Source organism: Oncorhynchus gorbuscha, linkage group LG26, assembly GCF_021184085.1.
Source record: "Oncorhynchus gorbuscha isolate QuinsamMale2020 ecotype Even-year linkage group LG26, OgorEven_v1.0, whole genome shotgun sequence".
Classification (NCBI taxonomy): Eukaryota; Metazoa; Chordata; class Actinopteri; order Salmoniformes; family Salmonidae; genus Oncorhynchus; species Oncorhynchus gorbuscha.
This window is the reverse complement of record NC_060198.1, coordinates 30,475,049-30,497,343: the sequence shown is the minus strand read 5'-3', so window position 1 is coordinate 30,497,343 and position 22,295 is coordinate 30,475,049.

The following is a 22,295-nucleotide window of genomic DNA, read 5'->3' as shown; positions in this document are numbered from 1 at the left end:
ATGGTTTGTTATTGGATTAACTGGTACAGTAGTTAAAATGACTAAATATATCATATTGTTGTGTTTACGTGATTAAACCAATGTTCTCATTACATTTCACAAAATTTTATTTTGAATCAATGGTTGTGCGTTGAGAGATGTTTACAATCCAAATGAATGCACATTGACAGGTTGAATGAAAGAGTTTCAAATCAAATCATCAAATCAAATTTTATTTGTCACATACACATGGTTAGCAGATGTTAATGCGAGTGTAGCGAAATGCTTGTGCTTCTAGTTCCGACAATGCAGTGATAACCAACAAGTAATGTAACTAACAATTCCAAAACTACTGTCTTATACACAGTGTAAGGGGATAAGGAACATGTACATAAGGATATATGAATGAGTGATGGTACAGAGCAGCATACAGTAGATGGTATCGAGCACAGTATATACATATGAGATGAGTGTGTAGACAAAGTAAACAAAGTGGCATAGTTAAAGTGGCTAGTGATACATGTGTTACATAAGGATGCAGTCGATGATGTAGAGTACAGTATATACATATGCATATGAGATGAATAATGTAGGGTAAGTAACATTATATAAGGTAGCATTGTTTAAAGTGGCTAGTGATACACACACACACACACACACACACACACACACACACACACACACACACACACACACACACACACACACACACTAAGAGTTGTGGAAATGTACCACATATTTGTGAAACTAGTACCAAAGCCATTAAAAAATGTAAAACTACCCAAAATGATTTAGTCCAATCAACAAAAGCTAAATGTCAGTGGTACTGACGTGTGTGTGTGTGTGTGTGTGTGTGTGTGTGTGTGTGTGTGTGTGTGTGTGTGTGTGTGTGTGTGTGTGTGTGTGTGTGTGTGTGTGTGTGTGTGTGTGTGTGTGTGTGTGTGTGTGTGTGTGCACAAAAGTAGAAAAAGCACGTTGACTCACCCTACTTGAAGAGAAACAACCAATGTCATCCTCTCATGCTGACAAAACGGTCTGCACACTACAAGTGTTACACCCTCATCTGTTTCGCCTGTCTTTGCGCTTGTCTCCACTCCCCACCAGGTGTTTCCCATCTCCCCTCATTATCCCCTGTGTATTTATACCTGCGTTTTCTGTTTGTCTGTTGCCAATTCGCCATGTCAAGTACTAGCGGTGTGTTGCCGTGTTTCCTGTGCTCTAGTTTTTCCCTAGTCTTCCCAGTCCTGACCCTTTCTGCCTGTCCTGACCCTTTCTGCCATCCTGTACCTGCCTGACTCTGATTTGGATTATGATTCTTTGCCTGCCTTGACCGACCGTTTGACCTCTGGCAGTCTCTATGGGGGTGCCACAGGGTTCAATTCTTGGACCGACTCTCTTCTCTGTATACATTAATGAGGTCACTCTTGCTGCTGGTGAATCTCTGATCCACCTCTACGCAGACGACACCATTCTGTATACTTCTGGCCCTTCTTTGGACACTGTGTGAACAACCCTCTAGGCAGGCTTCAATGCCATACAACTATCTTTCCGTGGCCTCCAATTGCTCTTAAATACAAGTAAAACTAAATGCATGCTCTTCAACCGATCGCTACCTGCACCTATCCTACAACGTCACTACTCTGGACGGCTCTGACTTAGAATACGTGTACAACTACAAATACTTAGGTGTCTGGTTAGACTGTAAACTCTCCTTCCAGACCCATATCAAACATCTCCAATCCAAAGTTAAATCTAGAATTGGCTTCCTATTTCGTAACAAAGCATCCTTCACTCATGCTGCCAAACATACCCTTGTAAAACTGACCATCCTACCCATCCTCGAGTTTGGCAATGTCATTTACAAAATAGCCTCCAATACCCTACTCAACAAATTGGATGCAGTCTATCACAGTGCAATCCGTTTTGTCACCAAAGCCCCATATACTACCCACCATTGCAATCTGTACGCTCTCGTTGGCTGGCCCTTTAATCCGCAATTCATACTCGTAATCGCCTAACCCACTGGCTCCATGTCATCTACAAGACCCTGCTAGGTAAAGTCCCCCCTTCTCTCAGCTCGCTGGTCACCATAGCATCTCCCACCTGTAGCACACGCTCCAGCAGGTATATCTCTTTAGTCACCCCCAAAACCAATTCTTTCTTTGGCCGCCTCTCCTTCCAGTTCTCTGTTGCCAATGACTGGAACGAACTACAAAAATCTCTGAAACTGGAAACACTTATCTCCCTCACTAGCTTTAAGCACAAACTGTCAGAGCAGCTCACAGATTACTGCACCTGTACATAGCCCACCTATAATTTAGCCCAAAGAACTACCTCTTTCCCAACTGTATTTATTTATTTATTTATTTTGCTCCTTTGCACCCCATTTTATTTCTACTTTGCACATTCTTCCATTGCAAATCTACCATTCCAGTGTTTTACTTGCTATATTGTAATTACTTTGCCACCATGGCCTTTTTTGCCTTTACCTCCCTTATCTCACTTCATTTGCTCACATCGTGTATAGACTTGTTTATACTGTATTATTGACTGTATGTTTGTTTTACTCCATGTGTAACTCTGTGTCGTTGTTTGTGTCGAACTGCTTTGCTTTATCTTGGCCAGGTCGCAATTGTAAATGAGAACTTGTTCTCAACTTGCCTACCTGGTTAAATAAAGGTGAAATAAAAAATATATATATTTTTAAAAAACTGTACAATTGTGAAACATTTTATAAATCTAACTATACATTTGTAATTGAGATAACAGATTGTTTGTGTTGTCAAAGATTGTTTGCTTAAACCAACTGTTGTATGAGTCCAACTACATTTAATCATCAGCCTGATAAATGTTTCAGAAAAACATTTTGTCCAAAGACAATGTCAGACTTTGTGAGCTCTGAGTCTCTATGTATTACACTTACCACTGGCTTGTCTCCACACCTTGTAGATGCCTCAAGAAGAAGACAGCATTAGGTATACAGGGAGGAGAGGCTGAAGTTGTGACTATTTATGACATCTTTCTTGGCGCATTATCTTCACACTAAATCTCCTTGGGGTAGATGGAGTGTGTAGGGCAAGCACTTCCACCCGCTAACTCCTAACATGTAACCAGACATTGCTTTTAGGGGCCGGCTGTTAACAGGGTTGACAGTACTCTTTTATGGCCTTCAAATTGAATATTCCCAGAGTCCGCCTCAACGCAGGCCATGTCTTTACAGCTGATGTTTCCAGTATCCTCTGAGAGAGAGAGGCACAAGTACTTTTTTATTTGTTATTTTCCCCTGTATTTTATGGCTCTGGCTGTCACGTTCTGACCTTCATTCCTTTGTTTTGTCTTTATTTAGTGTGAGTTAGGGTGGGCAGTCTATGTTAGTTTTTCTATATTTTCTATTTCTGTGTTTGGCCTGCTATGGTTCTCAATCAGCGGCAGCTGTCTATCGTTGTCCCTGATTGAGAACCATATTTAGGTAGCCTGTTTTCCTTTGTGTTTTGTGACAGAATTGAGACAGAATTGTTTCAGTTGTTTCTTTGTTATTTTGTTATTCAGTGTTCAGTTTTGATTATTATAAAAAATCATGAACACTTACCACGCTGCACCTTGGTCCTCACCTTCTTACACCTCTGATCCAATTTGTAAGTCGCTCTGGATAAGAGCGTCTGCTAAATGACTTAAATGTAAATGTAAATGAATGCCGTTACACTGGCTTTCACTGTTTCACGAATGCTTTTCATATGTAGGCAGTACTGTACTTAAAACCGCTTAAGGATAATACCATTTTTTTTCAATGTTTTCGCCTAAAATGACACCCTCATCTAACTGCCTGTAGCTCAGGAGCTGAAGCAAGGATATGCATTTTAAAGGAAACACTTTGAACTTTGTGGAAATGTGAAATGAATGCAGGAGAATATAATAGGTTAGATCTGGTAAAAGATGCATTAAAAAAAATGTTATCTTTGAAATGCAAGAGTAAAGCCATATAATCAGATAGGAGTTTGGGTGCAATTATATATTGACCACCAGATGGCAGCAGTGTGTGTGCAAGGTTTCAGACTTATTCAGTGTAGCATTCTATTACTGCACTATATAATATAATATATATAATAATATAATAATAATATTTGTATCTCGTCTGCCAGGAGTTTTTCCAAATGAGCCGAATTGGTCAATTGATACATTTTCAAGTACATAACTATAGAGAACATTTCAAATAAAAAAATGTACGTTTACACACTCCCAAGATAGTCATACATGATGGATAATTAGCTTCCCTACAGAAAAGACACTAACTTTCACACATCTAGATGGCCAGGCGGGGCCGGTGTGGGGCCAGAGACAGCAGGGGTTCAAATTGTAAAACCCAGTTCCTACATTTGAATATAAAAATTGATTTGATCAAATAAAACTATGCTGCCTTTTATCTCTGGGACACTCGGGATGACAAATCAGAGCAAGATTACTGAATGTAAGTACATTATTTACCTTCAGAGGTGAATATATCAAACCAGTTGCTGTGATAAAAGTGTTTCGTTGTTGTGCACTCTCCTCAAATAATGGCATGGTATTTTTTTAACTGTAATAGCTGCTGTAAATTGGACAGTGCAGTTAGATTAACAGCTGTACTAAAGTTTTTGTCCAGGTTCTGAGAAACGTCGTCACGTTTCAACAGAAAGTATGTAAAGAAAAGCATTTCCTATGGAAATGTAGTAAAACGGTGCTTAAGCATGTGAACAGTTTCAGTTTTATATGCCTGAGGGAAAAATACTTTTTGAATGTCTTTGATGAAAATGAAAACATACATTTACAGTTCCATTTACAATGGTATTACTATAGATTCTAATTGTAACATCACAATGTATATAGCATATTTAGTAAATTTAAACCCACTTACCAGTAATTGTACATACAGTATTTTACTGCACTTATTATTCATCATCAACAATCTTGCAATCAATGTTGAGTTCATGATATAGTCCTGCTACTTATACATTCCTACTACTTTTCCCATTCTAGTGGACTGAAAATACTTGTTAATTAAAGCAGGGGCTAATATAGGTGTTTCTTTCTATCTTAACGTAGAAAAGGTAAGAATTGCAATTGAGTGGCTGATGGCTGAGGCCATACAACTCGTAATGGTATGCCAATTCCACGAGTACACAAAGTTCATGTGAACAATTGCAACATATTATTATATATTGAAATATATTTTTTAACCCCCTAGAGTTGATTGATGCACTTGTGAGTAAAAAATAAACTAATCCCCATAGAAACCTGTCACACCCTGACCATAGAGAGCCCTATGGGTTCTCTATGGTGTTTTTAGGTCAGAGTGTGACTAGGGGGTGTTCTAGTATTGTTATTTCTATGTTGGTGAATTTTGTATGGTTCCCAATTAGAGGCAGCTGATTATCGTTGTCTCTAATTGGGGATCATACTTAAGTTGTCCTTTGTTCCCACCTGCGTTGTGGGATATTGTTTGTGTTAGTGTTTTGTACACTACGGCTTTCACGGTTGTATTATGTTTGTTGTTTTTGTAGTTTCACGTTGTAATAAAGTATGTGGAACTCAACCCACGCTGCACCTTGGTCCGTTCCTATCGACGATCGTGACAGAATATCCCACCACACAAGGACCAAGCAGCGTGCTATCGAGGCAATAGTGAGGTGGACATGGGAGGAAATAATGGGTGGATGCGAGACCTTTCCTTGGCGGGAGTCCTGAAGGAGTATAGGAGTACAGCGATGACACCGGGGTCCGCGGCCACAGAAACTCCAAGATTCTAAAACTCCACAGAAACTTCTGTGTTTTGGGGGGGGGGGGACATGGGGCTGTCGGTCGAGCCGAGGAGAGAGCCAGAGACTGTCGGGGAGTTGATGGAGTTGTTGGAGGAGAGAGAACTGAGAGATATGTTGGCTAGGTGTATTCTGCACGGCATTCGCCCTGAAGAGCGTGTCACCAGTCTGGTGAAACCTGTGCCGGCTCCACGCACCAGGTCTCCAGTGCGTCTCCCCAGACCGGTACGTCCTGTGCCGGCTCCCCGCACTCGCCCTGAAGAGCGTGTCATCAGTCCAGTGCCACCTGTGCCGGCTCCACACACCAGGCGACGGTCAACGGCCTGGAGCCTCCGGCGATGGTCAACGGCCCAGAGCTTCCTGTGCCGGTGCCCAGTCCAGGCACGGCGTCCAGTCCCGCTCCATGGCCGGAGCCTTCCTCGGAGCCGGTGCTCAGTCCAGGCATGGCGTCCCGTCCCGCTCCATGGCCGGAGCCTTCGTCTGCTCCATGGCCGGATCCGCAGGTTGAGTGGAGCCGCCACCGACACTAAGTGCCCACCCTAACCCTCCCCATCCAGGTTCAGATTTTTGCGGTCGGAGTCCACACCTCTGGAGGGGGGGGGACTGTCCCTCGGGGTTAGGGTTAGGTCAGTTTTAGGTCAGGGCGTGACTAGGGTGTTCTAGTATAGTTATTTCTATGTTGGTGTATTTGGTGTGGTTCCCAATTAGAGGCAGCTGATTATTGTTGTCTCTAATTGGGGATCATACTTAAGTTGTCCTTATGTTCCCGCCTGCGTTGTGGGATATTGTTTGTGTTTTTTTTATTGTTTTTGTAGTTTCACGTTGTAAAGTACGTGGAACTCAACCCACGCTGCTTCTTGGTCCGTTCCTATCGACGATCGTTTGTCAGACCAGGAAACTAATATGACCCCTCTATGGAAAGATGAGACTCTCATGAACATGGTGGTGTTCTCCTTGTCACAGAACTCGTCTGAAGGTAAACCGATACCGGTTTTAAAAAATGAATGGATGTACAGTATGTATGGCCAGTCTTAGTCTTGTCCTTCATTGCTATAAAGGTTTTATAAATAAGGTCCGATATGTGTATTTTCATGAAGTGGGCAAAACAAATTAATTTGAAATCTGACAGTTTAAAGAATAGCAGTAGGCAGTGACCTTAAAATAGCTCATGTTCAGCTCTTCTATTGATTCCAGGTTATCTGCACGGAATGTTTAATTGGCTTAACACATTCTATACACAGTCTTTGTTGTATCAAGTACTGAGAAATATACTTTTTACTAGTACCGCTATACAGCTACAACTTTAGTAGATTTGCATATTTTGTATCTGTGGAGGAAGCATCATGTTGACAGCTGTTTGACAGTTTAATATGTTTGTCATTGTGTGCTGCTTTCTACTGTAACTGACACTATTTGTTTTCCCAGAGGAAGACTTCTAGTTCCAATATTCAAATCGTAGGTAGTGCAAACAACAAAGTTATATTCATATATGTATTATACTGTAGGTATAACTATGTATGATTTTTGACTCAAGTGATTATCCATCTGGCGATTCTATTCAGTGTACAAGCAACCATCTTGACGACATTCAAAAGCTGATATTGCTTAGATTTTCTGGACTAGAAGCAGACAGAACTTGTAGGCTAATGTTTTTAGGCTAATTTGAGTTAACTACACAATCAAGTGTTTATTTAGGAAATAATGCAAAACAAGCAACTCTGGGGAGTTAGAGTTAAGAAGATTTTGGAGAGAGATTAAGATTATTTTGCTCATGGCAATGACACACGCTTTATAACGGCAGCCAAAGGATCTGGACTTTGCAGAAGGGTCATACTAGCCAAAATACAAGTTAACATTGTCACGCCTGCTCCCGCTCCCCCTCCCTGGCGCTCAAAGGCGCCAGGCTCCCCAACATTACGCACTCCTGCCACCATCAGTACGCACACCTGCTTTCCCCCGTCACGTGCATCAGCGATTATTGGACTCACCTGGACTCAATCACCTGTGTCATTACCTCCCCTATATCTGGTTGTTTTCCTGTTCCCTGCTTCAGGATTCATGTTCGTGTGTTGCATACCCGGTTCTGACACTGTCTCTGTCCTGTTTGATGTCTGTTCCATATGGAATGTTCTACTCCCAGTACATGCTTCTCTTCGCCAGCGTTAGTCCTTACAAACATATGGAATTGTTTTAAGATGGTCATTCCATGGATCCTTTAGCTATTTGATTTAGAATTTTGAAATATTACCTTTGGTCATTACTGCTATTGCCCATAGAAAATAATTTTGTAGTGTCTGTCCTATATCTAGGAGGTATAAGAAAGCTTAAGGTTTTTCTTTATTGAAAAAAAGATATTTTATACATTGTAGAATAATAGTGAAGACATCAAAACTCTGAAATAACACATATGAATCATGTAGTAATCCAAGTGTTAAAAAAATCTAAATATATTTTATAATTGAGATTCTTCCGTATAGCCACCCTTTGCCTTGATGACTGCTTTGCACACTCTAGGCATTCTCTCAACCAGCTTCATGAGATAGTCATCTGGAATGCATTTCAATTAACAGGTGTGCCTTGTTAAAAGTTAATTGTGGAATTGTTTTCCTTCTTAATGTGTTTGAGCCAATCCGTTGTGTTGTGACAAGGCATGGGTGGTATACAGAATATATCCCTATTTGGTAAAAGTCCATATTATGGCAAGAACAGCTATAATAAGCAAAGAGAAATGACAGTTCATCATTACTTAAAGCATGAAGGTCAGTCAATCGGGAACATTTCAAGAACCTGAACGTTTCTTAAAGTGCAGTCACAAAACCATCTAGCGCTATGATGGAACTGGCTCTCATGAGGACCGCTACAGAACTGTTTTGCAAGCACAGCCTAGAATATGTTCCGGGATTCATACAAGGAGTATATCACCTCAGTCATCGGCTTCATCAATAAGTGCATCGACAATGTTGTCCCCACAGTGACCGTACATACATATCCTAACCAGAAGCCATGGATTACAGTCAACATCCGCATCGAGCTGCCGCTTTCAAGGAGAGGGACACTAATCAGGACGCCTACAAGAAATCCCGCTCTGCCCTCAGACGAACCATCAAACAACCAAAGCATAAATTAAGGACTAAGATTGAATCCTACTATACCGGCTCTGATGCTCGTCGGATGTGGCAGGGCTTGAAAACTATTACGGACCACAAAGGGAAACCCAGACGCGAGCTGCCCAGTGATGCGAGCCTACCAGACGAGCTAAATGCCATTTATGCTCGCTTCGAGGTAAGCAACATGGAAGCATGCACCAGCTGTTCTGGATGACTGCGTGATAATGCTCTCGGTAGCCAATGTGATCAATACCTTTAAACAGGACAACATTCACAAAGCCGCAGGGTCTGATGAATTACCAGGATATGTACTCAAAGCACGCGCAGACCAACTGGCAAGTGTCTTCACTGACATTTTCTCCCTGACTGAGTCTGTAATACCTACATGTTTCAAGCAGAACACCATATTCCCTGTGCCCAAGGAAGCGACGGTAACCTGCCTAAATGATTACCACCCCATAGCACTCACATTGATAGCCATGAAGTGCTTTGAAAGGCTGGTCATGGCTCAGATCAACAGCATCCTCCCGGATACCCTAGACTCACTCCAATTCGCATACCGCCCCAACAGATCCATAGATGACGCAATCTCAATCGCACTCCACACTGCCTTTACACACCTGGACAAAAGGAACACCTATGTGAGAATGCTGTTCATTGACTACAGCTCAGCATTCAACACCATAGTGCCCATGAAAGCTCATCAATAAGCCAGGGACCCTGGGACTAAACGCCTCCCTCTGTAACTGGATCCTGGACTTCCTGACGGGCCGCCCCCAGGTGGTAAGGGTAGCTAACAACACTTCTGCCACGCTGATCCTCAACACTGGGGCCCCTCAGGGGTGTGAAATTAGTCCCATCCTGTACTCCCAGTTCACCCACGACTGTGTGGCCAAACATGACTCCAACACCATCATTAAGTTTGACGACACAACAGTGGTAGGCCTGATCACCGACAATGATGAGACAGGCTATAGGGAGGAGGTGAGAGAGCTGGCAGTGTCGTGCCAGAACAACAACCTCTCCTTCAATGTGGGCAAGACAAAGAAGCTGATCGTGGACTACAGGAAAAGTTGGGAAGAACAGGCTATCATGTTCCAAACACATCAAGACAGTCGTCAAGAGGGTACGACAAAACCTTTTCCCCATCAGGCTAGCGGAACCCCTCGACAACATCCGCTGAAAAGTCATACATTCACAAGTGCAATACACCAAATTAAAGCTTAACGTCTTGTTAATCTACCCATCATGACTGATTTCAAAAAGGCTTTACAGTGAAAGCACACCATATGATTCTGTTAGGTCAGAGCTCTGTCACAAAAAAACATACAGCCATTTTCCAGCCAAAGAGAGGAGTCACAAAAAGCAGAAATAGAGAAAGTGAATCACTAACCTTTGATGATCTTCATCAGATGCACTCATAGGACTTCATGTTATACAATACATGTATGTTTTGTTCTGTAAAGTTCATATTTATATAAAAAAATCTCAGTATACATTGACGCGTTACGTTCAGTAATATTGTGCCTCGAAGACATCCGGAGAATTTGCAGAGAGCCACATTAATTTACAGAAATACTCATCATAAACTTTGAAAAAAGATACAAGTGTTATGCACAGAATTAAAGATATACTTCTCCTTAATGCAACCACTGTGTCAGATTTCAAAAAAGCTTTACTGAAAAAGCACACCATGCAATAATTACATTTACATTTACATTTAAGTCATTTAGCAGACGCTCTTATCCAGAGCGACTTACAAATTGGTGCATTCACCTTATGACATCCAGTGGAACAGCCACTTTACAATAGTGCATCTAAATCTTAAAGGGGGGGTGAGAGGGATTACTTATCCTATCCTAGGTATTCCTTAAAGAGGTGGGGTTTCAGGTGTCTCCAGAAGGTGGTGATTGACTCCGCTGTAATCTGAGTACAGCGCTCAGACCCAAAAACAAGCCATACAGATACCTGCCATGTTGTGGAGTCAGTAAAAGTCAGAAATAGCGTTATAAATATTCACTTACCTTTGATGATCTTCATCAGAGTGCACTCTCAGGAATCCCAGTTACAAAATAATTGTTTGTATTGTTCGATAAAGTCCATTTATGTTCAAATACCTCCTTTTTGTTAGCGTGTTTAGTTAACAAATCCAAACTCACGGGCAAGTCCAGACAAAAGTTCAGACGAAAAGTCCAAAAAGTAATATTACAGTTCGTAGAAACATGTCAAACGATGTATAGAATCAATCTTTAGGATGTTTTTAACATAAATCTTCAATAATGTTTCAACCAGACAATTCCTTTGTCTTTAGAAATGCAATGGAACGCAGGTCGCTCTCACAGCCATGCGCGTGACCAGCTCATGGCCTTCTGCCAGACACCTGATTGAAACAGATCCTATTCTCTCCCCTTTCACAGTAGAAGCCTGAAACAAGGTTCTAAAGACTGTTGACATCTAGTGGAAGCCTTGGGAAGTGCAATATGACCCCATTTACACTGTATATCAGAAAGGCAATGAGTTGAAAAACTACAAACCTCAGATTTCCCACTTCCTGGTTGGAATTTTCTCAGGTTTTTGCCTGCCATATGAGATCTGTTGTACTCACAGACATCATTCAAACAGTTTTAAAAGCTTGTTTTCTATCTACATCTTCTAATAATATGCATATATTAGCTTCTGGGCCTGAGTAGCAGGAAGTTTACTCTGGGCACGCTTTTCACCCGAATGTGAAAATGCTGCCCTCTATCCCAAACAGGTTAAAAGATTTGGCATGGGTTCCCAGATCCTCAAAACGTTATACAGCTGCACCATCGAGAGCATCCTGACCATTTGCATCAACACCTGATATGGCAACTGCTCGGCATCTGACTGTAAGGCGCTACAGATGGTAGTGCGTATGGCCCAGTACATCACTGGGGCCAAGCTCCCTGCAATCCATGACCTACAGTATATAATAAGTGGTGTCAGAGGAAAGCCCATAAAATTGTCAGAGACTCCAGTCACCCAAGTCATGTTTTCTCTGCTACCACATGGCAAGTCTAGGACCAAAAAGCTCCTTAACTGCTTCTACCCCTAAGCCATAAGACTGTTGAACAATTAATCAAACATCCACTGGACTATTACATTGACCCCCCCCCCCCCCCATTTGTTACGTACATTTCTGCTACTGGCTGTTTATTATCTATGCATTGTCTATTCACCCCTACCTACATGTATGTAGCCTTGTTACTGTAATTTTTTGTGTTACTTTTTATACTTTATTTTGTTTGGTAAATATTTCCTTAACTCTTCTTGAACTGCACTGTTGGTTAAGGGCTTGTAAGTAAGCATTTCAATGTAAGGTCTACATTTGTTCTATTCGGCACGTGTGACAAATAAAGTTTGATTTGATTTGACTGCCACAGGAAAGGAAGATTTAGAGTTACCTCTGCTGCAGAGGATAAGTTCATTAGAGTTACCAGACTCAGAAATTGCAGCCCAAATAAATTGCAGCCCAAATAAATGCTTATCAGAGTTCAAGTAACGGATACATCTCAACATCAACTGTTCAGAGGAGACTGTGTGAATCAGGCCTTCACGGTTGAATTGCTGCAAAGAAACCACTACTAAAGGACACCAATAATAATAAGAGACTTGCTTGGGCCAAGCAACACGACTAATGGACATTAAACCGGTAGAAACCTGTCCAAATTAGAGATTTTTGGTTCCAACCACCGTGTCTTTGTGAGTGAACATATGATCTCTGCGTGAGTGGTTCCGACTGTGAAACATGGAAGAGGAGGTGTGATGGTGCTTTGCTGGTGACACACAGTCAGTGATTTATTTCAAATTCAAGGCACACTTAACCAGCAAGGCTACCACAGCATTCTGCAGCGATACACCATCCCATCTGGTTTGCGCTTAGTGGGACTATATTTGTTTTTTAAACAGGACAATGACCCAACACAAGTCCAGGCTGTGTAAGGGCTATTTGACCAAGAAGGAGAGTAATGGAGTGCTGCATCAGATGACCTGGCCTCCACGATCACCCGACCTCAACCAAATTGAGATGGTTTGGGATTAGTTGGGCCGCAGAATGAAGTAAAAGCAGCCAACAAGTGCTCAGCATATGTGGGATCTCCTTCACTGTTGGAAAAGCATTCCAGGTGAAGCTGGTTGAGAGAATGCCAAGAGTGTGCAGTTGTCATCATGGCAAAGGGTGGCTAATTTGACTAATCAAAAATGTCAAATATATTTTGATTGTTTAACACTTTTTTGGTTACTACATAATTCCATATGTGTTATTTCATAGTTTTGATGTCTTCACTATTATTCTACAAAGTATAAAATAATAATTTAAAAAATAAAAACCTGGAATGAGTATGTGTGTCCAAACTTTTGACTGCTACTGTTTTTTGATTTGTGTAACACTTTTTTGGTTGCTACATGATTCCAAACCCTTGAATGAGTAGGTGTGTCCAACCTTTTGACTGATACTGTATATATACACTACCATTCAAAAGTTTGGGGTCACATAAATGTCTCAAAGCTAATTTTTTGTCCATTTAAAATAACATCAAATTGATCAGAAATACAGTGTAAACATAGTTATTGTTGTAAATTACTATTGTACCTGGAATCTGCTTATTTTTTATGGAATATCTACATAGGCATACAGAGGTCCATTATCAGCAACCATCACTCCTGTGATCCAATGGTACGTTGTGTTAGCTAATCCAAGTTTATCTTTTTAAAAGGCTAATTGATTATTAGAAAACCATTTTGTAATTATGTTAGCACAGCTGAAAACTGTTGATCTGATTAAAGAAGCAATAAAATTGGCCTTCTTTAGACTAGTTGAGTATCTGGAGCATCAGCATTTGTGGGTTCGATTACAGGCTCAAAATGGCCAGAAACAAAGAACTTTGTTCTGAAACTCGTCAGTCTATTCTTGTTCTGAGAAATGAAGGCTATTCCATGCGAGAAATTGCCAAAACCTGAAATCTTGTACACCTCCGCACACTACTTCCTTCACAGAACAGCGCAAACTGTCTCTAACTAGAATAGAATGAGGAGTGTGAGGCCCCGGTGCACAACTGAGCAAGAAGACAAGTACATTAGAGTGTCTAGTTTGAGAAACAGGAACAGGTTATTGGGAACATTGCTCCAGTACTGTTGTATTGCGGTGACTGTCTTCACAAGGTTCTAATAATGGCTATTAAAATCCATACAGTGTGTCAAGCCCTTTCTCTTCAATGTTATTTTAAAATATATTGATTAGTCATAGATATCTTATTTATTTAACTAGGCAAGTCAGTTGAGAACAAATTCTTATTTTCAATGACAGCCTAGAAGTTAACTGTGGGTTAACTGCCTGTTCAGGGGCAGAATGACAGATTTGTACCTTGTCAGCTTGGTGGTTTGAACTTGCAACCTTCCAGTTATTAGTCCAACGCTCACACCACTAGGCTACCCTGCCGCAAGGTTGTAGAACAATATACTGTTAAAGATGTACGTATGCAAGATTTCAGACGTCATCTACTGCATGTTTAAGTCTGTCTTCTTTTTCCTGTGAATTTCACTAGGAGGGAATTAGGATTTATAGCAATTTTCCATGGGATCACTGAGAAGGGGTACCATACGTGAGGAAATGAGGAGGCTATAATTGTAGCTGATGTCAAGTGCTCTCCTGTGTACTCTTCAGGAGTATCCTGTGAAAGCTTTTTAATAGGATACTTTACAAGAATCATTACATGTATTAATTGGTTAGTTAAAAGAACCAATTAGAAAGATAAGATAATTCAAACTAGCTGTGTTAATTTCCCCATAGATAATATAACTTTACCTTTACACAATCTTGTTAAATTTCTATTTCTAATTACTTGAAAATAAGATCAGTATGCTTTTACTGCTATCATTTGTCAAACCATTCAGTCAAACCTGTTCAGTACGACTAGTCACTTGAAAAAGCCAAACTGAAGAATTTAGCAGAGATACAGGTACAATAGCACATTCCAGTATATATATCAAACCAACATACACTATTTTTTATGCATCCATGAGTGCATTTTAACCTGAGGAGAATATAAGAGAGCAGGGCCCGGTTTCCCAAAAGCATCTTAAGGCTAAGTTCATAGGATACTATTGTGAACGATGAACTTAGCCTTAAGATGTTTTTGGGAAACCGGGCTCAGAATTCCATTTCTCAGCTAAGCTATATTCTTTACAGGTACGTCTGTCTGTTTGGGTTTCAACAAGTAGAAAAGCCCTACCGAACACAACAGAGATCCAACGCATATCCTCTTGTTTGTCTACTCTCATTGATGGTGGTGGAGTGGACCGCTTGGGATAACGTAGCATTGAATTATTGACCACATATTTCAGGATACAACTTCATATGAAATCATCTTCAGCATTATTCCGTAGACATCCATAAATAATAAACAGTATTGATTTGATACGTGCCAGAACCAAGAGCGGGACAAAGAGACTGTAGGCTACAATGCACATTTTCTAATCAAATTATGATACCGAGAATGTTATGCAATGCACAAGAATGAGGAGTTGTGGGATAAGCACAAGAGAAAAGCTGAAACAAGTTGAGTACTTCAACCCCTCTGCTGCCCCTAGGTTGCATGTGCCGTAGCCTTAGCAGACGTCTTTGGAAAGGTCCCATTAAAAGCTACGCAGACGTGATCTGCACCCGGACTAGACAAAGCCGTGCTCACCATACCACAATCTTGATGATTTGCATTTGTGGCCCAGCAACAAATCTCACACTTAGCATCGCTAATGTGTTTATGGTTACATACTGATGTTCTTTCTTACTGGCTCCTTGGTCATTTATTTACAAGATTGAGGGCCACTGTTTCTGCCACAACTCTGAAGTTCACACAAGCACATGTATAACTAATGCAATATGCCAAACTAAAGCCCCTGAGAGACTCCTACAATGTGATTCCTGGAACGAAAATGTCATTAATGTCCCTTTCTTTATGTATATTTGGCCAATAAATGCTGCATTGCTGTCACTCACAACCTATTTGCTTATACTTATAACATGTCATTTTAATTGCCATTTTTTCTCCCACCAGTGTTTTTCTTGCATTCTCACAACATAGCATTTGGTGATTCATTTTAAGTGGCAGCTCACTCTGGTCAATACTCCAATGGCCAGATGTACAGTGTAAATGTTTACAAAAAATGTTTTACAGTTGGGGATAAATATAGCTTTAACTATTGTCATTGACCTTAAAAAAAAAAAATATATATATATATATATATATAATATCTTACATTATTCAAGATGTGTTAGTGGATAACCTGACAGACTGTAAAATTATAAATGTGATAAATAATTACTGCAGAATGGTGCTGTTATCAAACGTTTATTTTTTTAGACATATCATACCTAACGTGCAGTGGACGTGCTCGTTTTACACTACACATCCATAATACCACATTTAACGTTCATGAACCTTGCTCTGTTGATTTGTCTTCTTAATGCTATAGTAGTATAAAAACACCTTCTGTTTTACCAGTCAGGCAAGGTATGGCTTCATTCCCAGAACCAAAGGGAAACCTTACATTCCCACAACTTCCAAGGAACCAAATGTGCTGGCTGGCTGGTAATGTATCCTTCCACAACGTACAATACAATATTTCTTTGTTCATTTATTTGACAATACTCCCACAGTCATGTATTGCAACAATGCACATGAAATTAGATTCTAAACTCGCCAATACAGTAACACGCTTCCACTGCTGTTTTGTGTTGAGTTTGACAGGTGTGGTTTGTCGAAATAGAGGCACTCAAGATTAATACATGTCCTGTAATCTTGTGTATGTTGAAAATTGTGCACTCGTTGCTTGGATGGCATTCACTTTGCTCCAAGCACTGAATTCCTGTGCTGCTTGTAAAGAATTCAGTGTTCAGATTCCACCAGTGGCAACCAAAAACAGCATCCGCTTCTTCCAAATGGTCTCATACCTCCGTTACCCCCAGCGGTAAAGTGTCTAAGAATGGCATTTGAAAATACGATTTTAATACCAAAGGTGTGTGTGTGGGAAGCATAATACTTTTTTGTTCTATGATTAAACAGTGACATTCTAAAACAGATTCCTGTCGTTAATATCGTATGATTGACATGGTATGTACTGAAAACAAAGGTTTCACAATGACAAACACCTACTTGACTCAGGGTTTAACATTGTCTCCACTGGTATTGTATCCACTAACATGTCATTGTAGGCCTTTATTATACTGTCTGAAGCCTCTCCACCACATTGTTCCATATGTACAGTATGTATACAAGTGTGACTGTTACGGATACAGGTATTCTGTGTGTGTTTCTTTTCTCTCCTTCTCCCCTCCTCACAGGTGGCAATCATCCTTCCCCAATCAGTCAACATGCAGTCATCAATCAGAAGAAACACCTCCTCATTTTCCCTTACCCTATCACATTTCCTTTCCCTTGGAAACCAACCTGGCAATCTTGTTACCACCTACTGTCAAGGTAACATGTATGTGTGGGAACCTCTTTATTGAATTCCACTGTCCAACAGTGTAGAGAAAACAATGGGTGCAATTTGTCAAATTATTACCCATGTTGGTTTCATGGTTCTTGAGCGAGGTTATACATGTCTATGTCCTGGGAAATGTTCTTGTTACTTACAATTTCATGCTAATCACATTAGCGCACATTAGCTCAACCGTCCCCTGGGGGGGACACCGATCCCGTAGAGGATTTATCTTTCTGAGAACGGACGTGAAAATGTAGCCTGCTCTGGGAACGTATATTTTTATTGATGTTCTGAGAACGTTTTAATGTGGTTACTTTAAAGTTTTCCTGGGAGTTTTTTTTTTCATTTATGCAGTAGGCTATTTGGAGGTTTTTGAATGACTTCCTCAATAAATGTTTTAACACTGCGTGCGTATTTTACGTATATTATACCTTTGTGAACTCCAAGCACATATTGGACACATGGAAATTGGTTTCCTTTGGCATTAATCATGCAAATACATTTAATTTTTATTGTAACACAGAGATTTGAACCTGTAATCTTCAGTTCTCTATCCATGGAATTAATCCACTGCATCACCTAGATGGAGCTACATAAATGTGACATGTTTTTTTACTCATACAATGCAGATGATTTTAGTCTATTCAAACAGACCCAAATTCAAAGGAAATAAGCACTCATTAACATCAGCTGAGGCCAATTAATGGGCGCGGCCAACACACCTGAACACACTTACAAAGATAGAGTTTGTATATGTTGTATATGTACAGTTGAAGTCGGAAGTTTACATACACCATAGCCAAATACATTTAAACTCAGTTCTTCACAATTCCTGACATTTAATCCTAGTAAAAATTCCCTGTCTTAGGTCAATTAGGATCACCACTTTATTTGAAGAATGTGAAATGTCAGAATAATAGTAGAGATAATGATTTATTTCAGCTTTTATTTCTTTCATCACATTACCAATGGGTCAGAAGTTTACATACACTCAATTAGTATACGGTAGCATTGCCTTTAAATTGTTTAACTTGGGTCAAATGTTTTGGGAAGCCTTCCACAAGTTTCCAACAATAAGTTGGGTGAATTTTGGCCCATTCCTCCTGACAGAGCTGGTGTAACTGAGTCAGGTTTATAGGCCTCCTTGCTCACACAGGCTTTTTCAGTTCTGCCCACAAATGTTCTATAGGATTGAGGTCAGGGCTTTGTGATGGCCACTCCAATACCTTGACTTTTTTGTCCTTAAGTCCTTTTGCCACAACTTTGGAAGTATGCTTGGGGCCATTGTCCATTTGGAAGACCCTGTGACCAAGCTTTAACTTCCTGACTGATGTCTTGAGAAGTTGCTTCAATACATCCACAAAATGTTCCTACCTCATGATGCTATCTATTTTGTCACGTGCACCAGTCCCTCCTGCAGCAAAGCACCCCCGCACCATGATGCTGCCACCCCGTGCTTCACGGTTGGGATGGTGTTCTTCAGCTTGCAAGCCTTCCCCTTTCCCCTCCAAACATAACGTTGGTCATTATGGCCAAACAGGTCTATTTTTGTTTCATCAGACCAGAGGACATTTCTCCAAAAGGTACGATCTTTGTCCCCATGTGCAGTATCCCCAAACCGTAGTCTGGCTTTTTCATGGCGGGTTTGGAACAGTGGCTTATTTCTTGCTGTGCGGCCTTTCAGGTTATGTCGATATAGGACTCGTTTTACTGTGAATTGAGATACTTTTGTACCCATTTCCTCCATCATCTTCACAAGGTCATTTGCTGTTGTTCTGGGATTGATTTGGACTTTCACACCAAAGTACGTTCATCTCTAGGAGACAGAACGCGTCTCCTTCCTGAGCGGTATGATGGCTGCGTGGTCCCATGGTGTTTATACTTGCGTACTATTGTTTGTAAAGATGAACGTGGTACCTTCATGCGTTTGGGAATTGCTCCCAAGGATGAACCAAACTTGTGGAGGTCTACAATTTTTGTCTGAGGTCTTGGCTGATTTCTTTGTATTTTCTCATGATGTCAAGCAAAGAGGCACTGAGTTTGAAGGTAGGCCTTGAAATACATCCACAGGTACACCTCCAATTGACTCAAATTATGTCAATTAGCCTATCAGAAGCTTCTAAAACCATGGCATAATTTTCTGGAATTTTCCAAGCTGTTTAAAGGCACAGTCATCTTAGTGTATGCAAACTTCTGACCCACTGGAATTGTGATACGGTGAAATAATCTGTCTGTAAACAATTGTTGGAAAATGATTTGTGTCATGCACAAAGTAGATGTCCTAACCGACTTGCCAAAACTGTAGTTTGTTAACAATACATTTGTGGAGTGGTTGAAAATAGTCTTAATGACTCCAACCTAAGTGTATGTAAACTTCTGACTTCAACTGTATATTTTAAGAATGTTTTTAAATAACATTCTTAAAACGTTCTATGAACGCTACTGAAGTTTTCTTGTGTTTATGTAAAGTCTTCTTAACGTTATCGGAAAAATGTAAGAACCTGACTTTAAATAGAACCATGAGGAAGCCTGTATGAAAGTTATGCTGAAGTACTGAAATTCTTACAGAAGAACGTTGTTTCTTAACGTTCTTGGAACAATTTGAGAACATGGCTTTAAAAAGAACCATGAGGAAACATGTAGGAAACTTTATGCTAAAGTACTCAAATATAAAAAAGAAATTGGGGGGGGATCATGTTCCTTAATTTTGCTGTGAATGTTCCCAGAACGCTGTGGGAAAGTTGTATGCAAAATAACCACAGGACAACCATGCTCTCGCCAAGCTCTAAGAAGCATATGGTTCTCAGAACACTGTGTGCTAGCTGGGGAGCCCATCTTCCTTTTTGTCAATGTGCATCATGGCCTCTATAGAAGAGAATAAAATAAAATGACAAGTGCTGGTAGCTTTAATCAATGGCTTGGGACACAAATGTGGTTTAGCTTCCATTCATTAGAGGTAGAAGAAGGAGGCGATTAATTTGTTTCCCCACAGTATATGTTTCACCAGTGGAATTGGGTGGAGGGTGCCAAACCAATAGCCAGAGCTGTTTGTCAGCGTTGGTGTGTACTCCGTGTGATATGGAGACATTGCAGGAAAACAGCAGTCCATCAAAAAATGTATCTTGTCAATCCCCTGTGTATTTTCATATCATGCCTGAAACGGAGGCCTTCTTTGTATGCAGGTGTTGAATGGGATTAGGCCTGCGCAGGTATTCGTCTCCTCTCCAGCAGGGCTTGGGGAATGGAGAAGTGAAGCACTGAGTTGCCATGGTTTCCAGCTCATCTCTGCCTCTCTAACCAGCACTGCTCTATGGGACTTGTGCATCGGCACATCCTGAGCAAGAGACCTGAGGATATCAGAAAATATGTGTTGATACCATGAAGTGAAATGCTGTCGCAAAACATTTTTAAGCATCGATCATGACAGATGTGGTCTTTAACGACAACATAACACTGATCATTTCTTTGTTTCTTTTGTACTCTGAATTAGCAAACAGACACCCATCAAGACATCACCTGTTATCTGATGTGTTAAGAAGACAGGGTGAGAAGGTAAAAATAACAACATTCTCTCCTCTCTAGAGAGAGAGAGAGAGAGAGAGAGTCAATATATTTCAAATGCAATCTTTTGGCTGTAAGTCAGCAAAGATTTGTGCATAATAATAGCATCAAATCAAATGAGAAGCTCTGGGAAATTACTACTCTCATGATGCATAGTTTTATCCCTGTGCCAGTTCTTGGATTCATAAGAGCATCTTAATGTGAACATTAACATTTGAACCCTCTGGGTCATAAAACGATTCTGTGCAGTATGAAGTCATCAAGACATTCAACACTAGGGAGAACCCTGGCTAGGCTTACATTATTGCAGTTATCTCCAGAATGTTGTCTGAAAGGAGGTCAGAATGTAGGAGGTCAGAATTCTGATAGAGGGGCAGTTTGTCCATAATGAGAGGATGGTACCAAAAAAAATGATGGATTTAGGGACCGTTTTAACAATGCAATAACTCCAAGCTTTGCTAAGTCTCACAATTTGCCTGTCATTTCCCTTGTGGTTTTTCGCAAATACACACCAGATGAGCCTTACCGTCTATCAACTCAATGTAGGGAGGAACATAAATTCATAACAATAATATGCTTTACAAGGTCATCCTTTTGAAAAGCAAGATCATTAAGTTTGATCATACACACATGAACAGCATGCATGTCAGAAGGTGAGTGTAGCTGGTGCATGAAGTCAGACGCAAGAAAACAGAATAAATGAGAAACGTACTTTCCTCAAACAAGGCACAAGGTAACAATTACACTTGACCAGTGTAACAGATTATCATATTCAAAATTGCTGTGGTTTTACAAAAAACTGCCTAGTTTTTGGCTAACATTATCAGAACTCTAATAGAGGCAGCATTGACCGAACAATGTTCCTCTCATTTCCTCTCACAGTTGATTTCTAATTTGCTGAATGTAAATTGATTCAGAGAAAATTACTTACCATTCTATTATGATTTCCTGTGAGAAAATATAGCATTTCACATTTTTTGACCAAATGTAATAATAAATACAATTGAACAGGAAAGACAAACAAAAAGTGGGCCTCCACCCCACTCCCACTCCCACCTTCACTTCTCTTTTCCCAACCCCACCCAGACATAAATAAAGAGGCTCTTGACTGAAGAGGAGCTCTGTTGATAGTCTCCAGAGGAGCTACAGGAAACATGTCTTAAACTGTGAGTAGAATTGCTTTCCCATGTCCTCAGTAGCCCTTGTGGAGTTCTTTCTGTTCTCCACTTGCAGGAGAAAAAGAACGTGTAAAATTTTCACTGTTGAGTACACAAAGACAGGCCAGATTTTGCTCCTAAACAAAAGCAAACAATCTTTAAAAGAAAGTATATTGCCTTTATATTTTTCCTTAACA